The 17,390-nt window shown below is 32.2% G+C and overlaps 1 long non-coding RNA gene across 1 annotated transcript; it reads left to right on the forward strand.

Moving 5' to 3' along the window:
* The first annotated feature begins 15,090 nt into the window (after window positions 1–15,090).
* Window positions 15,091–16,957, forward strand: LOC107872521. Its single transcript, XR_001674896.2, has 3 exons — window positions 15,091–15,305; window positions 15,574–15,658; window positions 16,637–16,957. It is a non-coding gene; the product is annotated as an uncharacterized LOC107872521 (long non-coding RNA).
* Window positions 16,958–17,390: the final 433 nt, after the last annotated feature.

Genomic DNA, 17,390 nt, shown 5'->3' on the forward strand with positions numbered 1-17,390 from the left:
GTTGCACCAGTTGCAGTTGATGGGCAGTCTGTTGCCACAGACGACTCATCTGTCGTAACAGATGGAACATTTGTTTCAATATCTTTTTTTGAGGTAAATTATTTTAGTTTAAAGAAGACGTACTGCATCATTTGGAGGGTTAAATAGATCATCCTCCTCCTCCTTATTATTTTTTGCTGCCTTATGCATCCGCCAACCATCTAAGGATCCTTGGATGAGAAACCTTATCCAGGTAATCCTTGAACTACTTTCAAAGGGGAGGAATGACTTCACATGCCCAGGCTTAAAAAATATAAACAGGAAGAAAACAAAAAAAAAGTCATAATATAACTATATTCAATATAAATTAATGGATGAATAAAAATAGTGATCAATTTTATCATGAAAGCCCAAGGAAAGCCATATAATGTGATCATCCCTGTTGATAGCTTTATCAGTAAATATTTGATAGTCAAGTAGTAGCTGCCATATCCCTAGTGATAATCATTGAATTTCTCAAAATCATCAGCAAGCGCCAACAAAATCATCTTCTATGATGTTCCTGACGTCTTTTACCAATAAAACAGAATGGACTATCCAAACTAAGCATAATTTCTGCCTGTAGTACTTTGGTATGTCCTTATTCTCGAGATCTGCCATCAAATCCTCCGCTTTGTAGCTCCTAAGTCCAACAATGCCCAATAATCCATATTTTTTCCCTTGCATTTGTTGGATCCTTTATGGGGTATTTCCTTGATGAGAGGTTCTTCTGGACAATCGCATCTCAAGCCCGTCACTATGGGAAACTCTTTCAACCCAAAACAAACCGGCATGCCACAGTAGTTAATCCAGCTTTCATCCATTTTTTCGCCCTCCTTCAGATCTTTATCATCCTCCGTGTACTTTATCCTATGCGAGAAGACCATATACCATGCTCATTGGGAAACGAAGAGTACAGTCCTCAGGCAGCTCAAGAAAGTATGCAAAACAGCTCTTGTTAAAAAGTCTGTCTATGTTTTAATTCTTTATAATACTCCTAAATTCATCAAAACGTTTCCCCAACTGACATTTAAGTACAAGATCACTAGTTACTTTGTTAGGGCTATCCATTGACATCGTAACTCAAAACTCGTCGATACTAATGGTTTTGATAGGATAATGCTGGGATTTCGCTATTAATTCACGCCCCATTGGTGAGAAGGAGTTATCACTTTCCTCAGCTTCATTTTTCCATGACTGAGATTGTTTAAGAAGTTTCTCAGAATCTATCTGTACTCTAGCCATTTTTGTTGGGTAGTCAGAAGTTGATCCACTTTCAGTTTTTTTTCTTTTGGGAGTCATCTTTTAACTACAAACAATAAAAAAATAAAAAAATACATTGCATTTGATGTCTACATAATTTTTTTTTAAAAAGGTAAGACAAATTTCAATAAATTATTTTATGCCACATTACAAAAAAATTCCCCAACGGATAACCCATCAGTTGGAACAGATGAGAAATCTGTTTGAAAACCTATTTAATATCTCCCAATAGATCTTCCACCTATTGAAATAGATGGACCACCAACACCACAACCAATGCCACTAAGACCACCACCAATTCCACTAATACCAATACCAAGACCACCGAAACCACCACCAAAAACACAAATACGACACCACCAACAACATCCACCAACAACACCACAAATACCATCCAACAGTACCACGGCAGTCACCAAAATACTGAGATAAAAACTAGGATTTTTTTGGGTGCTTTCTACTTTTTTAGCATCAAAACACAAAATTGTTAATCCATTTTCGAAGATAATACAACTAAATTCTTCTTTTTTATTATTAACTAAAAAGCCCTAATTTTTAGAATAAAGAACAAATGTAGAACTTTTTTCAAACTCTGTTACTTGTGAAGATAGAGAAAAGGATGGATACAAGTAAGAATGAAGTAAAAAATAACAACTATATGGTCGAAAATGAGAAGAAAATCAATCTGTTTTGAAGGGTTGAGCAATATATTGAGTAGTTGTAGTCTGTATTATTGAGAGAGAGAGAGAGAGAGAAGAGTAAGAACTTAAGATTTGAAATGAGGAAAAGTTTTTCTTGCAAATGGATGATTTGTATGGATTGATTTATAATTTTGAAAAAGAAAACCAAGTTTTGAAATTGTTAATTTGGTCCAAATTGATCTTAATTAATTTTTAAAATTTCAAAAGATATAGTTTTTAAAATATTAAGTTAATAAGAGCTCATTTCAACTCAGAGTGATCGATCGACAATTCAGATCGGGATGAATGCAATACCAATACCATGCAATTGCAACGACTCAATGGAAGTTGTTGTTGACCCTTATTTATCCCTAGTTCCACCTAAATCAATTTAGGTACTATTAATCTTAACATTAAGTTAATGAGAGCTCATTTCAACTCAGAGTGATCGATCGACGACTTAGGTCGGGATGAACGCAATACGAACACCATGCAATTACAATGACTCTATTGAAGTTGTTGTTGACCCTATGAGCTCATTCATTCCTAGTTCTACCTAAATCAATTTAGGTACTATTAATCTTAATATTAAGTTAATGAGAGCTTATTTCAACTCAGAATAATCGATCGACGACTCGGGTCGGGATGAACACAATACCAACATCATGCAATTGCAATGACTCAATTGAAGTTGTTGTTGACCCTATGATCTCATTCAATCCTAGTTCTACCTAAATCAATTTAGGTACTATTAATCTTAACATTAAGATAATGAGAGCTCATTTCTACTCAAAGTGATCGATCAATGACTCAGATTGGAATGAACGCAATACCAACACCATGCAATTGTAATGACTCAATTGAAGTTGTTGTTGACCCTATGAGCTCATTCATACCTAGTTCCACCTAAATCAATTTAGGTACTGTTAATCTTAACATTAAGTTAATGAGAACTTATTTCAACTCAGAGTGATCGATCGATGACTCAGGTCGAGATGAACGCAATACAAACACCAAGCAATTGCAATGACTCAATTGAAGTTGTTGTTGACACTATGAACTCATTCATTCATTCCTAGTTCCACTTAAATCAATTGCAATTAAATTTGTTTTAACAACAGACTGAGCTGTTAGAAATTTCTAACAGATATTCAAATTTATTGCAACAGATGACATCTCTGTTTTAATTATCAAATAAATATTTGCATCTGTTGTGACAAATAACTGAGCTGTTGGAAATTTTCAAACAAATATTGATATCTATTGTAACAGATAATATATTTGATTTAATTAACAAATGGACATTTGTATCTGTCCTCATAGATGACTGAGCTATTGGGATTTTTAAATAAATTTTGATAACTATGGTAACAGATAACATATCTGATTTAATTATCAAATGGAAATTTACATCTGCGAGTTATTGGGATTTTAAATAGATATTTATATCTGTTGTAACAGATGACTGTGCTGGTTGGTATTTCAAACAAATATTGCTATCTGTTGCAATAGATGACATATCTGTCTGAAAATCTTTTTTCTTTCAATTTTAAGGCAAGCTTCTATACGAGTAGATAAAGTAGTAAGTACTACAAAATGCAGTAAAAAATGAAGAGTTTCTTGGATAACTCAAAAATTAGTTCATTGAGTAGTCTTATCTTGTCTTTTCAATGTCACTAGTCTTCCTCGTGCCCCTCAAATTATTTATGAATATTACTCATATTAATTAATGAATATTGAAACCCATGTCTACGTACACAATACATCTAGAATTATCTTCTCTCTTCTAAGCTTCAGCCCTAAATTTATTTTATTCATCTCTCATTTTTCTCTTTCTCTCCTCTTTAGGGTTGTCATAACCTTTTTTCTCTATTTTCTCTTCTCTTTCTCATGAAAATCCTTTCGAATCTAAACTGATCCATATCTTTTCTCGACTGAAATTGCTGTTTTGATCCTCTTTTGACATTAAGGTATGGTTTACTATTGCTCTTTCATTCTCGTTTTTTTCTTTTCAAGTTATTTGCATCTATATTTTTTTATTTAATTACCATTTACCTATATCATATTTATTTAAAAAATTTGAAGGAACTTTTAGATTTTGAATAAATGAACCAAGAATTTTTATTACAATATGCGGAAGAAGTATTCTGTTGGTAGAAGTTTAAAAGCCTTGTTGGCAGGATTATTTTTTTGTATATATTTTATTTATTTCTTTGTTATTTATGTTGTTATTGATATTGTTGGTGGGGTTGGCATTATTGAAACTTGTGGTGTGTTGTTATTGATGATGTTGGAACAAAGGATGTTGCTTCTTTGTTGTTGATGGTGTTGGAACAAGTGTTGTTGTTTCTTTGTTGTTGATATTTTCTATTTATTGTTTCTTTGTAGTTTATGTTGTTATTGATGTTGTAACAGATGGAGCAACTGTTGGAACAAATTAATCCACTAGCAAGGCTGGTTTGATGTATTACAACAGACTCCACATCTATTGCAATAGACTCCACATCTATTGCAATAGACTGCATAACTGTTGCATCAGTCTCCATATCTGTTGCAACAAACTCCACATCTTTTGTATCAATTTTCACATCTAATGCAATAGACTTCACATATGATGCAACAGAGTCCACATCTATTGCAACAGATGGATAATATTCTTTTTGTGACATCAATTTTTTCCCTCTTCTTTATAGATATAAGGAAATAAAAGTTGATAAACTTTCTCCCGACCATCACAAGAGGCTGCAGTAAAGATGGGTTCGGAGGAATAAGCTGCATACAGATAGAACCACTTTATATGTGAGAGGTATGTATTACTGATAATGTTATCGTGAAAACACACATAGAGTACACTGATTTTACAAATGCTGTTTTAACCGATTTGTCATAGATCATTCAAACAAAATATCTACAATTTTATAGTTAAGTTTGGTAAGTCCGAACTGATAAGGATGAGGGACCATGAATATGGTTTTGATACCCTGTTAAGATATAATGATGGTTGTTGCTCATATTTATTTGTCAAGCATTGTGAAGGGATCTAGTTTAGGTGTCATTGTAAAGAGATTCAATAGTAATTGGACTAAATTTTAGGGTACATTGGACTTTAAGAAGGCCTTCGAAGCCTAGCACTGCATCTAACAAGAATGGAAAACCAAAATAGTTATTTTTATAGCCCAAATTTATATGGTTGTGTTGCTCGGGGTGATAATTATATGCCAGAAGGTACGGTAGGAGAATGCCTTTAAGGGAAAATAGGTGGTTGATGAAAGACTATATCATATGAGAGCTAATTAAAGAGGATACATAGGGTAGAAAGTAACTTCTTTCGAATCTGGCCGATGAAATTATCTTAAAACATGAGAAATCTGTATCAAATGTAAATATGAAAGTGTATCTGATAATGAAAAATTCGTCTGTTGTTTCTCTAAAAGAAAAATAGTGCAGGTGGTCACTTTGCTAGGGAACTGTGACTAGGTAGTGTGATCGAAATTATCACCTAGATACAAAATTACAGAAGACCAAGAAAGCAGCCTTACGGGCATCGAGGGTTGAAATGATGTACAGTAAGTCTAGAAAACTTTCACCAACAACAACTGAAGTTAAAGTAAGGAATCTAAGTAAAGGCGGAAATTTCTGAATTATAAATTACATCCCATGCCTTCTTGTTTGTGGTTCCGATTAGGTCCACTACTGTTGACCTGACCGGAACCATAAACGATATTTAAAGACAGATTGAGTGTCATTACTTCCTTAGAAATATGGTTATAATTGATTGTGTTTTCTTGCCTTGGCATGCTTTTAATATTCCTTGGAGAAGATAAGAGGCTTCTTGTTGTATACGAATCCCGATAATTTTTAAGCTTTCCTCTAACTTGCCGATTCAGTTTTTAAGTTTGTCATTGCCGTCTTTGAATTTGGTATAGAGTTCTTGATCTTTTGTGAGTTCGATCAAGAACTCCATCTTCGAAGTTGTGGTATTCTAGAAGCCCTTCAAAACACTTTCTTTAGAAGACTTAAAGGATACATGTACGGTAGCTATGTATGTTTTTAGATCAAAATATGTTGATGCACACTCAAGATGTGGTCCCAACCACTGAACAATTCATTTTTATCAAGCTTTACTCAATGCATCTTGCTCAACCAACCTTTAAAGGATTTGATAAATTAATAAGCAAGGAGTTATATAATGTTTGATCTAAACTGACTCTACCAAGCCTATCAAATGTTATGTAACTCCAGGCTCATTACCCTATAAAAAAACTTTGCCCGAGTTAGTGGAAAAATCAAATGAGCTCAATATCTCAGCCTTTCTACTGACCGCTCTTCTCCAATATAGATGACAAGATATCTGCTATGCAAAATTCTACATCATCGCCAGAAATACTTGTCAGGTCGCAAGCCTTCAGAAGGCATCAACAGGAATATCTCAATATCAAGTGACATTGAGAGATTCCTAGTCATCCCTTCCCAAGACTTTCGCTATGGCCAGAATTTTTGTTTATGACAAGATATTCGCCATGCAAAAGTCTACAACATCAGTAGAAATTCTTGCCAGAGGGAAAGTCTTCAGAAGACATTATTAATAATCTCTCAATATCAAGAAAGTTCTGTACGAAAGTCTTCAGAAGACATTCAAAAATAAGGAAGTTTTCAACAATGACTACACATAATTACCATCAACAACCTCACCAGATTCTCTCCTCGTTCAAAAGAAAAGTCAAAAATATTTTCATTTGCATTCGCATGTTATTTACTTAACAAGGAAATGCAAATGAAAATATTTTTGCCTTTTTTTGTATGAGGAGTGAATCTGGTGAGGTTGTTGATGCCGTAATTATGTGCAGTAATTGCTGGAAACTTCCTTATTTTTGAATGTCTTTTGAAGACTTTTGGTCAAGACTTCCTTGATGTTGAGAGATGACTAATAATGCCTTCTGAAGACTTTTCCTTTGGCAAGATTTTTGTTGACTGTGTATACTTTTGCATGGCTGATATTGTCATTAGTAGAAATTCTTTCCGTAGCGAAAGTCTTGAGAAGGAATGACTAGGAATCTCTCAATGTCACTTGATATTGAGAGATTACTGTTGATACCTTCTGAAGACTTGCGACCTGACAAGCATTTCTGGTGATGGTGTAGACTTTTGCCTGATAGATATCTTGTCATCTATATTGGAGAAGAGCGGTCAGCAGAAAGGCTAAGAGATTAAGCTTGTTTGATTTGTCTTATAACTTGAGCAAAGTTTTTTGATAAGGTAATAAGCCTGGAGTTACATAACATTTGATAGGCTTGGTAGAGTCGGTTTAGATCAAACATTATGTAACTCCTTGCTTATTAATTTATGAAATCCTTTGAAGGTTGGTTGAGCAAGATGCATTGAGAAACGCTCGATAAAAGTGAGCTGTTCAATGGTTGGAATAACATCTTGAGTGTGCATCAACATATTTTGACCTAAAACAAACACAGAGACCCTTCATGTATCCTTTAAGGCTTTTGAAAAAAGTGTTCTGAAGGCCTTTTTCAATGCCATAACTTTGAAGATAGTGTTAATCATCGAGCTCACAAGAAACCAGGAACTCTATACCAAATTCAAAGATGACAATGATAAACTTAAAGACCAAATCGGCAAGCTGAAGGCATGCTTGAAAATTATCGGGATTCACATACTACAGCAAGCCTCTGATCTTCTCCAAGGAATGTTGAAAGCATGCTAAGGTATTAAAATAAAATCAATTAATCCATATTGCTAAGGAAGTAATGATACTTAATTTTCCTTTCAATCTAGTTTGTGGTTCCGATCAGGTCAACAACAGTGGACCTAATCGCAACCACAAACAAGAAGGCATGGGATGTAATTTAAAATTCAAAAATTGCCACCTTCACTTAGATTCTTTACTTTAACTACAACTGCTGTTGGCGGAATTTTTCTAGACTTATTGTACATCATTTCAACCCTCGATGCCCGTAAAGATGCTTTCGTAGTCTTCTGATATTTTCTATCTAGGTGATAATTTTGACTACACTACCTAGTCGCAACTACCTAGAAAAGTGACCAACTGCACTATTTTTCTCTTAGAGAAATAACAGACGTATTTTTCATTATCAGATACACTTTCATATTTGCACTTAATTCAAATTTCTCATGTTTTAAGATATTTTCATCGGCCAGATTCGTGAGAAGTTACTTTTTACCCTATGTCTCTTCTTTAATTAGCTCTCAGATGATATAGTCTTTCATCAACTCCCCTTTCCCTTCTCCTCCGACTCTTTCTGGCGTATAATCATCTTCTCGATCAACCCTTCCATATAAATTTAGGCCAGGGGAATTTCTATTATTTTTTCGTTCTTGTTTGATGCAGTGCGAGGCTTCGAAGGCCTTCTCAGAGTCCAATGCACACTTAAAGTTAAGTCCAATTGCTATTGGATCTCTGCAATGACACTAAATATTGACCCTTTCTAAAAAATTGACGCACATAAGCACGAGCAACAATCGTCAGTAATTCACAACAAGGTATCTGCATCATCTTCATAGGGCCCTTACCCTTATCAATTCAGACCCATCAAAGTTAACTGTACATTGCAAGATCTTGTTTAAATGATCGTGTCTAATTGGTTAAAAACTGCATTCACAAAAATATTATACTTTGTGTGTGTTGTTTTGGTGACCTTATCAGTAATACTTACTTAACTCCCACACATATGATAGTGGATCCATCCACATGCACCTTATTCTACCTAGCCCATCTATGCCTTAAATTGAATAAATAGATGACTAGCAAGTTGCAACAAATACCACATCTGTTTAAAATGTGAAACAATTACAAACATCTATTATGACAGATGATCAATCTGCTGCAACATATGACATATCTGTTGGACAAGAAAATAGATTGTTAATATGTTGTAAGTTATTTCACAGATGGAATATATGTTGCAACGGATTACCTATCTGTTAGATTTATTTTAAAGCAGTTTTCTTTTCTTTTCAAAATACACTAAAAGATAAAATGTTGTATCCATTTTTTTAATTTACATATTTGAATAGTCACCAATTTTATTTAATTAAGAGATATGAACAGTCGTGGATTTTTGTTTGACTAACCTCTTTCAATTCAATCATTTATAAATAGGTCTCTCTGCCCCTTTACTCACTCTCACTCGTTCATTCTTATACACTTACAATACAAATATGGATGATCCAAATTCATACAAGAAGATTCATATTGAGTCCTTGCAGGAACTTCAAAGGCAGTTTGATGCACTCCAGAGAAATTTGGCCGACTTTGGAGCAAGGCTGAGGAGGGCCCTACTGCTGCCGGATGAAAATTGTCCGGTTGACAATAACAATATTAATAATAATAATAATAGTAGTAACAATAATTAGGTGATATTTTTTCTTTTGGCGTATGTATGTGATGCATAAATGTATGTATTTTCCTCCTTTTGTATATTGGATCTACCCAAGGGATCCAAAAATATATGTTTGGACATGGTGGTCGACTTTGAATTTTTAATTCTTATTTAATATTTAATTATCATTCTGTTTATTCCTTATTCTTAATATGTCGATGGAGATTAATCTGATGTGACAGATCGATCATATGTTGCAACTGGTGGTTATTGATAAAAAGGGTTATTGTTATTGTTATTGAGAGGGTGAAAAGACATGACTTTTCAATTATTTAATATGAAAAATGGTTTGTAAATAAATAATAAGGAAATAAATGATAAACATAATTTATAACCATAACAAACAGGTTATTTAATTTTAATAACTGATCGTGACTATTCGACATATTTATTTATAAATCTATTTTTTTAATTTATATAATAAAAAAGTCACCAAATTTGGAAGATATGTTGATTATTAAAAAAGATATATGTTGCAACAGATAGATTATCTGATGCAACAATTTTCAGTTTGTCGCAACAAATAGTAATCTATTGTCACAGATGGCTTATCTGATGCAACAGATATATAATCTGTTGTCACAACTCAATAAAAATGGTTACTGAAAAGAACTTATCAAGTCATAACTTTTCACAGTAATCAAAAAGTCATCAGTGTGAATGTAATTAATAAATGGGGGTAAACAGTCGCACTTTTTGTTTTTGAATCTATTTTTTAAATTTATATAATAAAACAGTTATCAAATTTGAATTAAAGATAAAGATATGATGATTATTAAAAAGATATATGTTACAACAAATATATTATCTGATGCAATAGGTTATAGATTTGTTGCAATAAATGGTATATCTGTTGTCACAGATGTGTTATTTGATGCAACAAATATATAATCTGTTGCCACAACTCAATAAAAATGGTTATTGAAAAGGACTAATTAAGTCATAGCTTTCCACAGTAATAAAAAAGACACCAGTATTAATAAATGAAGGTGAATAGTTGCGCCTTTTTATTTTTGAAGCTATTTTTTTAATTTATATAATAAAAAAGTCATCAAATTTGGATTAAAGATAAAGATATGATGATTATTAAAAAGATATATGTTGCAACAAATATATATTCTAATGCAACAGATTGTAGATTTATTGTAATAAATGGTATATTTGTTGTCACAGATATGTTATCTGATGCAACAAATATATAATCTGTTGCCACAACTCAATAAAAATGGTACCAGTATTAATAAATGGAGGTGAACAGTCGCGCCTTTTTGCCTAACTCATTCAAATTCAGTCCTCTATAAATAGGTTAGGTCCCTCCTTACTCGTTCATTCTACTACACATATCTATTTATTTCTTGCTCTTGTCTTTCATATTATACCTTCAACTACTTTCTCTTCAAGGAGTTGATAGCTTTTCCGTCTCTGGTAATTTTTTTATTGCTTTTTGTGTAAATATACGTTGTATTATTTTACTTTTGGATTCTATTTTTTACTGTTATTTTTGCATTTTTTGTCAATTTATGTGTGTTCTAGATACGGCTGAGCAAGTGTGGGATGTCGCTATTTTACGAGATGCTATATGGGAACTGTAGAGGCAGGTTCATGTTATACAGTGGGAGTTGACCGCTGTCAGAGTAAGGATGTTGTGGGAGATCCACAGGATGAGGAGGACGCTGCTTCTGCTGGTCAAAGATTTGTCGGCTAGCGATAATTATAATGACAAAGACGATAATAATAGTAATTAGATTATTTTTTTTCTTTCTTTAAAGTCTATGTATATGTATTTTTATTTGTTTTAGTTTAATAAAAAAATTATTTTTGATGAACTTTGACGTTTTAATTCATATTTAATTTTCATTTTGTCTATTATCTTCTCAATAATCATGTCGACGATTGGACGTAAGGAATAACTTTAAATCCAATAGCAATAGATACGCAGTCAGTTTCAATAGATAACTAGTTTGTTTCAATAGATAACTAGTCTGTTGCACAACTTTGAGGTTTTAATTAATTCTCCCTCCATCTCAAATTAACCCATCTCAAATTGAGATGACACATTGATTAAGAAAAACAATTAATAACATGCCTAGTTTACCATAATACCCCTATTAAATGTTGTTTACATTTTAATTTGAAGAAAAAGTGATTAATGCTAAGGGTAAAACATGGAATTTTTTTAATCTCTTCTTGATTAATGAAAAAAGAAAAATAAAATGAGAAATTAAATTAGGAAATTTAGGACGGATAATTTGAGATGGAGGAAGTATTTAATTTTCGTTCTGTCTATTATATTCTCAACAAACATGTCGACGATTGGACGTAAGAAATAATTTTGAATCCAGTAGCAATAGCAAGAGTTGAAACATATTGGTTATCTGTTTGGTTTGTGGCAGGGGCTGATTTGTGTTGTTCTAAATAGGTTAATCATCTGTCGTAATAGATAAGGACGGGTTATTTGAGAGAGAGGGAATATTTAATTTTTATTCTGTCTATTATTTTCTCAACAAATATGTGGAAAATTGGACGTAAGGAATAATTTTGAATCCAGTAGCAATAAAAAGAGTTGAAACACATTGGCTATCTATTAGGTTTGTGGCAGGGGTTGATTTGTGTTGTTCAAAACAGATTAATCATTTGTTGCAATAGATAAGCAGTCTGATGCAATAGATAATCAGTCTGATGCAATAGATAACTAGTCTTTTGCAATAGATAAATCTTCTGTTGCAGCTGATTAATCATCTGATGCATCATATGAGTGATCTGTTTAAATTATGGGCACTTATCTTGGATTCATGATCGGGTTCTATCCATTATTGAAAAAACAACAGTAACTGTGTACCTAGATGACAAATTCAAATAAAAATCATAATTTTAGTTACCAAAGTCACCTATGAAGTAATGCCAAAGTGGAAAGTGATATAGGAAACAAAATTTGACCTAAGAAATTGGTCAGATAGTAGCTGTAGCGTAACAACAACAACAACAATGGTCCACAAGAAGAAGATGAAGATGATAATGAAGTAGAAGATGATGATAATGATAAAGATACTTGACAAAGATTTTTCATGTTGTCGCACAAATCATGATTGGGTCAAAGTTGAAAAATTTGCTAGTTTTTTAAAGCCCTTTCATGAAATCACTATATTATTTTCAGGGAGTCATTATTATATTACTAATTTATATTTTCATAAAATTTAAAATATTCATATGTTGATACGGGAAGAAAGAGACAATGAAGATTCAAATATTAAGAAAATGGCTATTGAAATGGAAAGTAAGTTCTCAAAATATTGATAGGATGACTATAGTCTGATTACTTCGATGGTTGTTGTTCTTGGTCCCAAATATAAGTTAAACTTGTTGAAGTTTTGGTTTACAAAACTTTATCCTTTGACTTGCAATGAAAAGGTAGAGGTTGTTAAAAAATATTGCATAGATTATTCAAAAAATACATGACAAAATCTGATGTTGAAGTGCTTAGAAGTAGTAGTCATGGATGTGATGATGAGATAGTCGATGAAATGAAAGAATTTGATATGTTTTATAGTCCATCTGTTTGTTTTTTTATAGAAGAAGACCCAACTATATTTTTATTTGAAAGAGCCAGTACTAGTTCGGAAATGAAATGAAAATTTAGACATTCTTACATTTTGGAAGGATAATAAAATTAAACATTCCGCACACTCATTAATGGCTCATGATTTGTTGAGTATACCTATCAGCACAGTTGCATCCAAATCATCTTTTAGTATTGGTGGAAGAATCATTGGCAAATACCAGGTTCATTTTATAAAAAAATATTGAGGTTAAATTATGTTCTCGTGATTGAATTTATAGGCATCACGGTACAATATATCAATATCCTTATCTCACTTTTCTTATGAACTTTCTAGTAGTTTGACAATTTTAATTTTTTTAGCTTCTGGTGATTTCGATGAAGAGGATATTGCAATAGATATATAGAAATTTACTGCAAAATTTTCAAGTTAGAGAGAGGAGCATCATTTTAGCTCATCTGGTATTGTTTATCCAATGTCAGGTGCATTTCAAACTTGTTTTACCATATCTTTTATTCACTTGGATTAGCTTTTACAGAGACACATTTTCTCTTTTACAACACTAGAGTTGAGGTCAAAGGTAAGAGCGATTTACTATTATGCTGTCACCGTTTTATCCTTTTTTTGAATTTTATTTTAAAGAAGATAATTTTGACCTTTTAAAGCTATTTCAAAATTTTGAAATAATTTTAAAAAAATTACAGAGCCGCCACTTGATTTTTATAGAAAATAACAAGAAAAACTTAAAGCAATTTCAAAGATACAAAAAAAGAAATAAATCTTCAAAATTAGAGAAAATGAGTAAGAGTTCAATTAAAACCCTAAGAAGGTTTTGAAGGCACTTAGGAGCATCCGTTTAAAACGGTTCACCATAAAATTATTCTTTGACTAAAAAAAAGTAATTAACATTGTGCAAAAGTTGATTTTAAAATATTAAAATTATTTAGTTACATATTTAAAACTGACATTTGTTTATTTGAACGAGAAATAGTCTATTTGAATTAGTAAGAAAAGCTACAACATATTCTACTTACTCCAATATTAATTTTAAAAAGAAATACGAAAATATTTTGTTTAGTTCATGGATCATTTGGGAAAAATTACAAAGTATTCTACTTAAGAAATTTTTTACATAATATATAATTAATCCTGATAAGTTAGAATTTAAGAAAAAATCAAGAAATATTCTAATTGAGAAAATTCTACTTAATTCATAATTATTTTAAAGAAAAATTATGAAATATACTATTTGAACTAGGTTGCACATTTAGACTCAAGAAGGAAATAAGTTTGTGTTTTATGAAAAAAAAATGTTACGTAATTATTATTTTTATTATTATTATTATTATTATTATTATTATTATTATTATCATCATCATCATTTTTATATAAAAAAAAGGTCAATTTTGTTATGAATAACACCTTTGAAAAAATGTTAAAGGAATGTCCTGTTAAAAGTATTTCATCAATTACGAAAATTAGAATTTACGAAAAAAATTAGTCTCTTAAATTTGAGAAAAAAATATTTTAACACAAGTAGACTATTACTCATATGAACAGGATAAGTGTCATTTTAAAATAGAAGATATTTATGTAATGCATTTGTATTGTTGTTGCTGGTAAGATGGACATGTTGAAATATTGTGATATATATTTTAAATGTATAAAGTTGTGGGGCCTTTGACTTCTCCATTCTTTTTTCTTTTCAAAAGTAAAGTGGAAGTAAGGGAACAAAATAAGGGGATTTTTGGTTTGGGAAAAGTCAAGCACCGTGGTGCTAGTACTTGGCAAAAAGGGAAAGTTACCTATGATACTACTTTCTTCGTTTCATAATAAATGAATTATTAAATTTTGACACATATATTAAGAAAAAAATATTAAAGACATAAATTTAACACAACTTTTCATTTTTACCCTAAAAGAAGAAAAAGCTGACATTGTAATCCTTTTCAAAAGTTAATTAATGGTCAAATCATAAGGGCAAATTTGAAAAAAGATTCAATGATTCACTTATTTTGAAACACCAATAAATACCCCAACAATTTACTTATTCTGAAACGAACGGAGTAATACTTAGCAAATGAAAAAGAAAAGGAATAGAAAAAGGTGAATGAAAAGTTACAGGAAAAAAGAATACTAACTACTATTGCTCCTCTGTTTTCTTTCCTTTTTTCCTGTCAATTAAGAAATCAAACTAAAGCCTTAAGAGAAAACATGAAGTAGCAGCTCGAGTATTAGTACTCCATTTCTTCTCCTTCTTTTGGTATCCAAGAAATCACTAGAAGAGGAAGGGAGGAAAGGATTTTTATGATAATTTTGAAATAATCTTTAAGAGGTGACTTCAATAACCTAAAGTTGGAATTGAAATTCAAGAGGTAAATTCTCCATCCGTTTCTTTTGAATTTAATTATAGATTAGTATTTGGGGATATTTAATTTAAATTTTTGGCACTAGTATTTGAAATGGGTTCATGAGAAGGAAAAGAGGAAAATTTTGATAAAAAAGGAGTTTTAGGGATCCCTATCAATTGGACAGATTTAGTATTGAATTGCATAAGTTGGGAATGTTGGAATTCATTTCTGATTTTTGTTAAGGAATTCAATTGATTTAGGGTCATTAATGAACTATATGTTATCCTTACAGTTAGAAGGTTGTCTATCAGATATCTTAAACTGGTGATTGGAAGGATAAAGGTTCGGAACACTACCGTAGCTAGTAATGCATTAAGGTATGTAAAGCTAAACCTTTCCTCCGCTAAGGCACCACTTTACGTCACATTCTCCTTTCCATTTGATGCTAATATAATTCTCATGAAATAGGAAAGTGTAATCTTTATAATGCCTTACATATTATTCCCTCGTTCCACCATCAAGCTTATAAGTACCTATCTTTTCCTCTTGCTGTTAAGTTTCCATGATACTTTCCTATTACCATAAGTTTCTCTACTTGAAGCCCTTAGGCCACCATATAGATATATCACATATTAGGAGTTAAAGTAAATAGTAATAGCATAGTTGCACTTGTATAAGTTAGCCAAATGATCATTTTAGCAATTCACATGTTACAGGACTTCAAGGCACTATTTGATAAATATTTAATGACAGGAGGGTGCATAGGTTTGGCTTGAAATATTGCTCAATGTGATTCTGTGCACATGATCGAGACCAGACCACTATAGTGAGACCAACCATTGGGCATACCCGTCTTTGTGGCATCATTTGTGTTTGGAGTCAGCTAGAATATTACTTGATCCAACATATGGCATATATAGTCTGTGGGCAGACCCTCATAGTGAGACCCTGGGCGGGGCATACCTGGATATAGATTGCGATTACAGTTAAAGATATGACATCATAGCAATGAGTGTATGACCAACATATGATTTATACTCACCATTGATTGCCTTCGAAAGTCCATCTTATGATTATTTGTACGACTTATAGGATAAGTGCCTCACCTAGGAAAAGTATAGGCCCTATATTATAATGAACCCTTTTCTAAATTTTATATAAGATGCTAATGAGGTCAGTGCATAAGTTATCAGTTCATATCGTATATGTGTTATTTGTTGTCTCATATGTTTTTCACATTACCATTGACTTATATAAGCTTCTGTACTTATCCAGCTATTATTCTGTCTGCTTTCATACCAGTACATATTGTTTATGTACTAACGTCTTCAGGGCACCACGTTTTATTGATGCAGGCTCAGATCCCCAGGATAGCAGACATCCACATTAGGCCCTATTGCCATTTTTAGATGATATTTTGGTAAGCTCTAACTCTCTCTGGATCCAGTCCATGTCTAGCATTTTTTGTTATATGTACAGGTCTCTAGTTGGGTATGACGCGTGCTATGCCAACTAGCCACTTGTAGTATAGCGTGTAAGCTGACTAGAGGTTTCATGGACATCATGTCGTATTATATTTTACAAGTTTGTTAATGCAATTCCCTCGTGTACAAATACGACTCATGTTGGATACCCCGCTCGTTATTATCTCATGATGTCGTTTATATCGCATAGTGCCTGTAAAGTAAGTGTATACGATTCTTGTCCGTTATTATCATGTTGGGGCGTAACATATATTAGATCCCATTAGAGGTAAGTAATGCAAGATATCCGACATAAAGTAAGGTAAATTGATCTATGGGTGGATATTGACTCGAAAGAAATTAACGGATAAGACTTTACCTGTTGATTTTTTTGGATAAATGGGTCTTAATAGGATGTTTGTCAGGTCTAAAATCTTTGGACGTCTCAATAAGCTGACTCGGCAAAATGGGAGATAAAGTTTTGAAGGACAGAGGTTGAGCCAAAAGGCTGCCTTTGTATCTCACAAAGGAGAAATAAGGCCATACGTAGTTCAAATAGGCAAGGATAAAACTTCATTTAATTGAAATCATGTCAGAGTTTATTACACCAGGAAAACATGAAAGAAAAATTACAGTAAAAAGGACA

The sequence above is a fragment of the Capsicum annuum genome, chromosome 11, assembly GCF_002878395.1.
Source record: "Capsicum annuum cultivar UCD-10X-F1 chromosome 11, UCD10Xv1.1, whole genome shotgun sequence".
In the NCBI taxonomy this organism is placed as follows: Eukaryota; Viridiplantae; Streptophyta; class Magnoliopsida; order Solanales; family Solanaceae; genus Capsicum; species Capsicum annuum.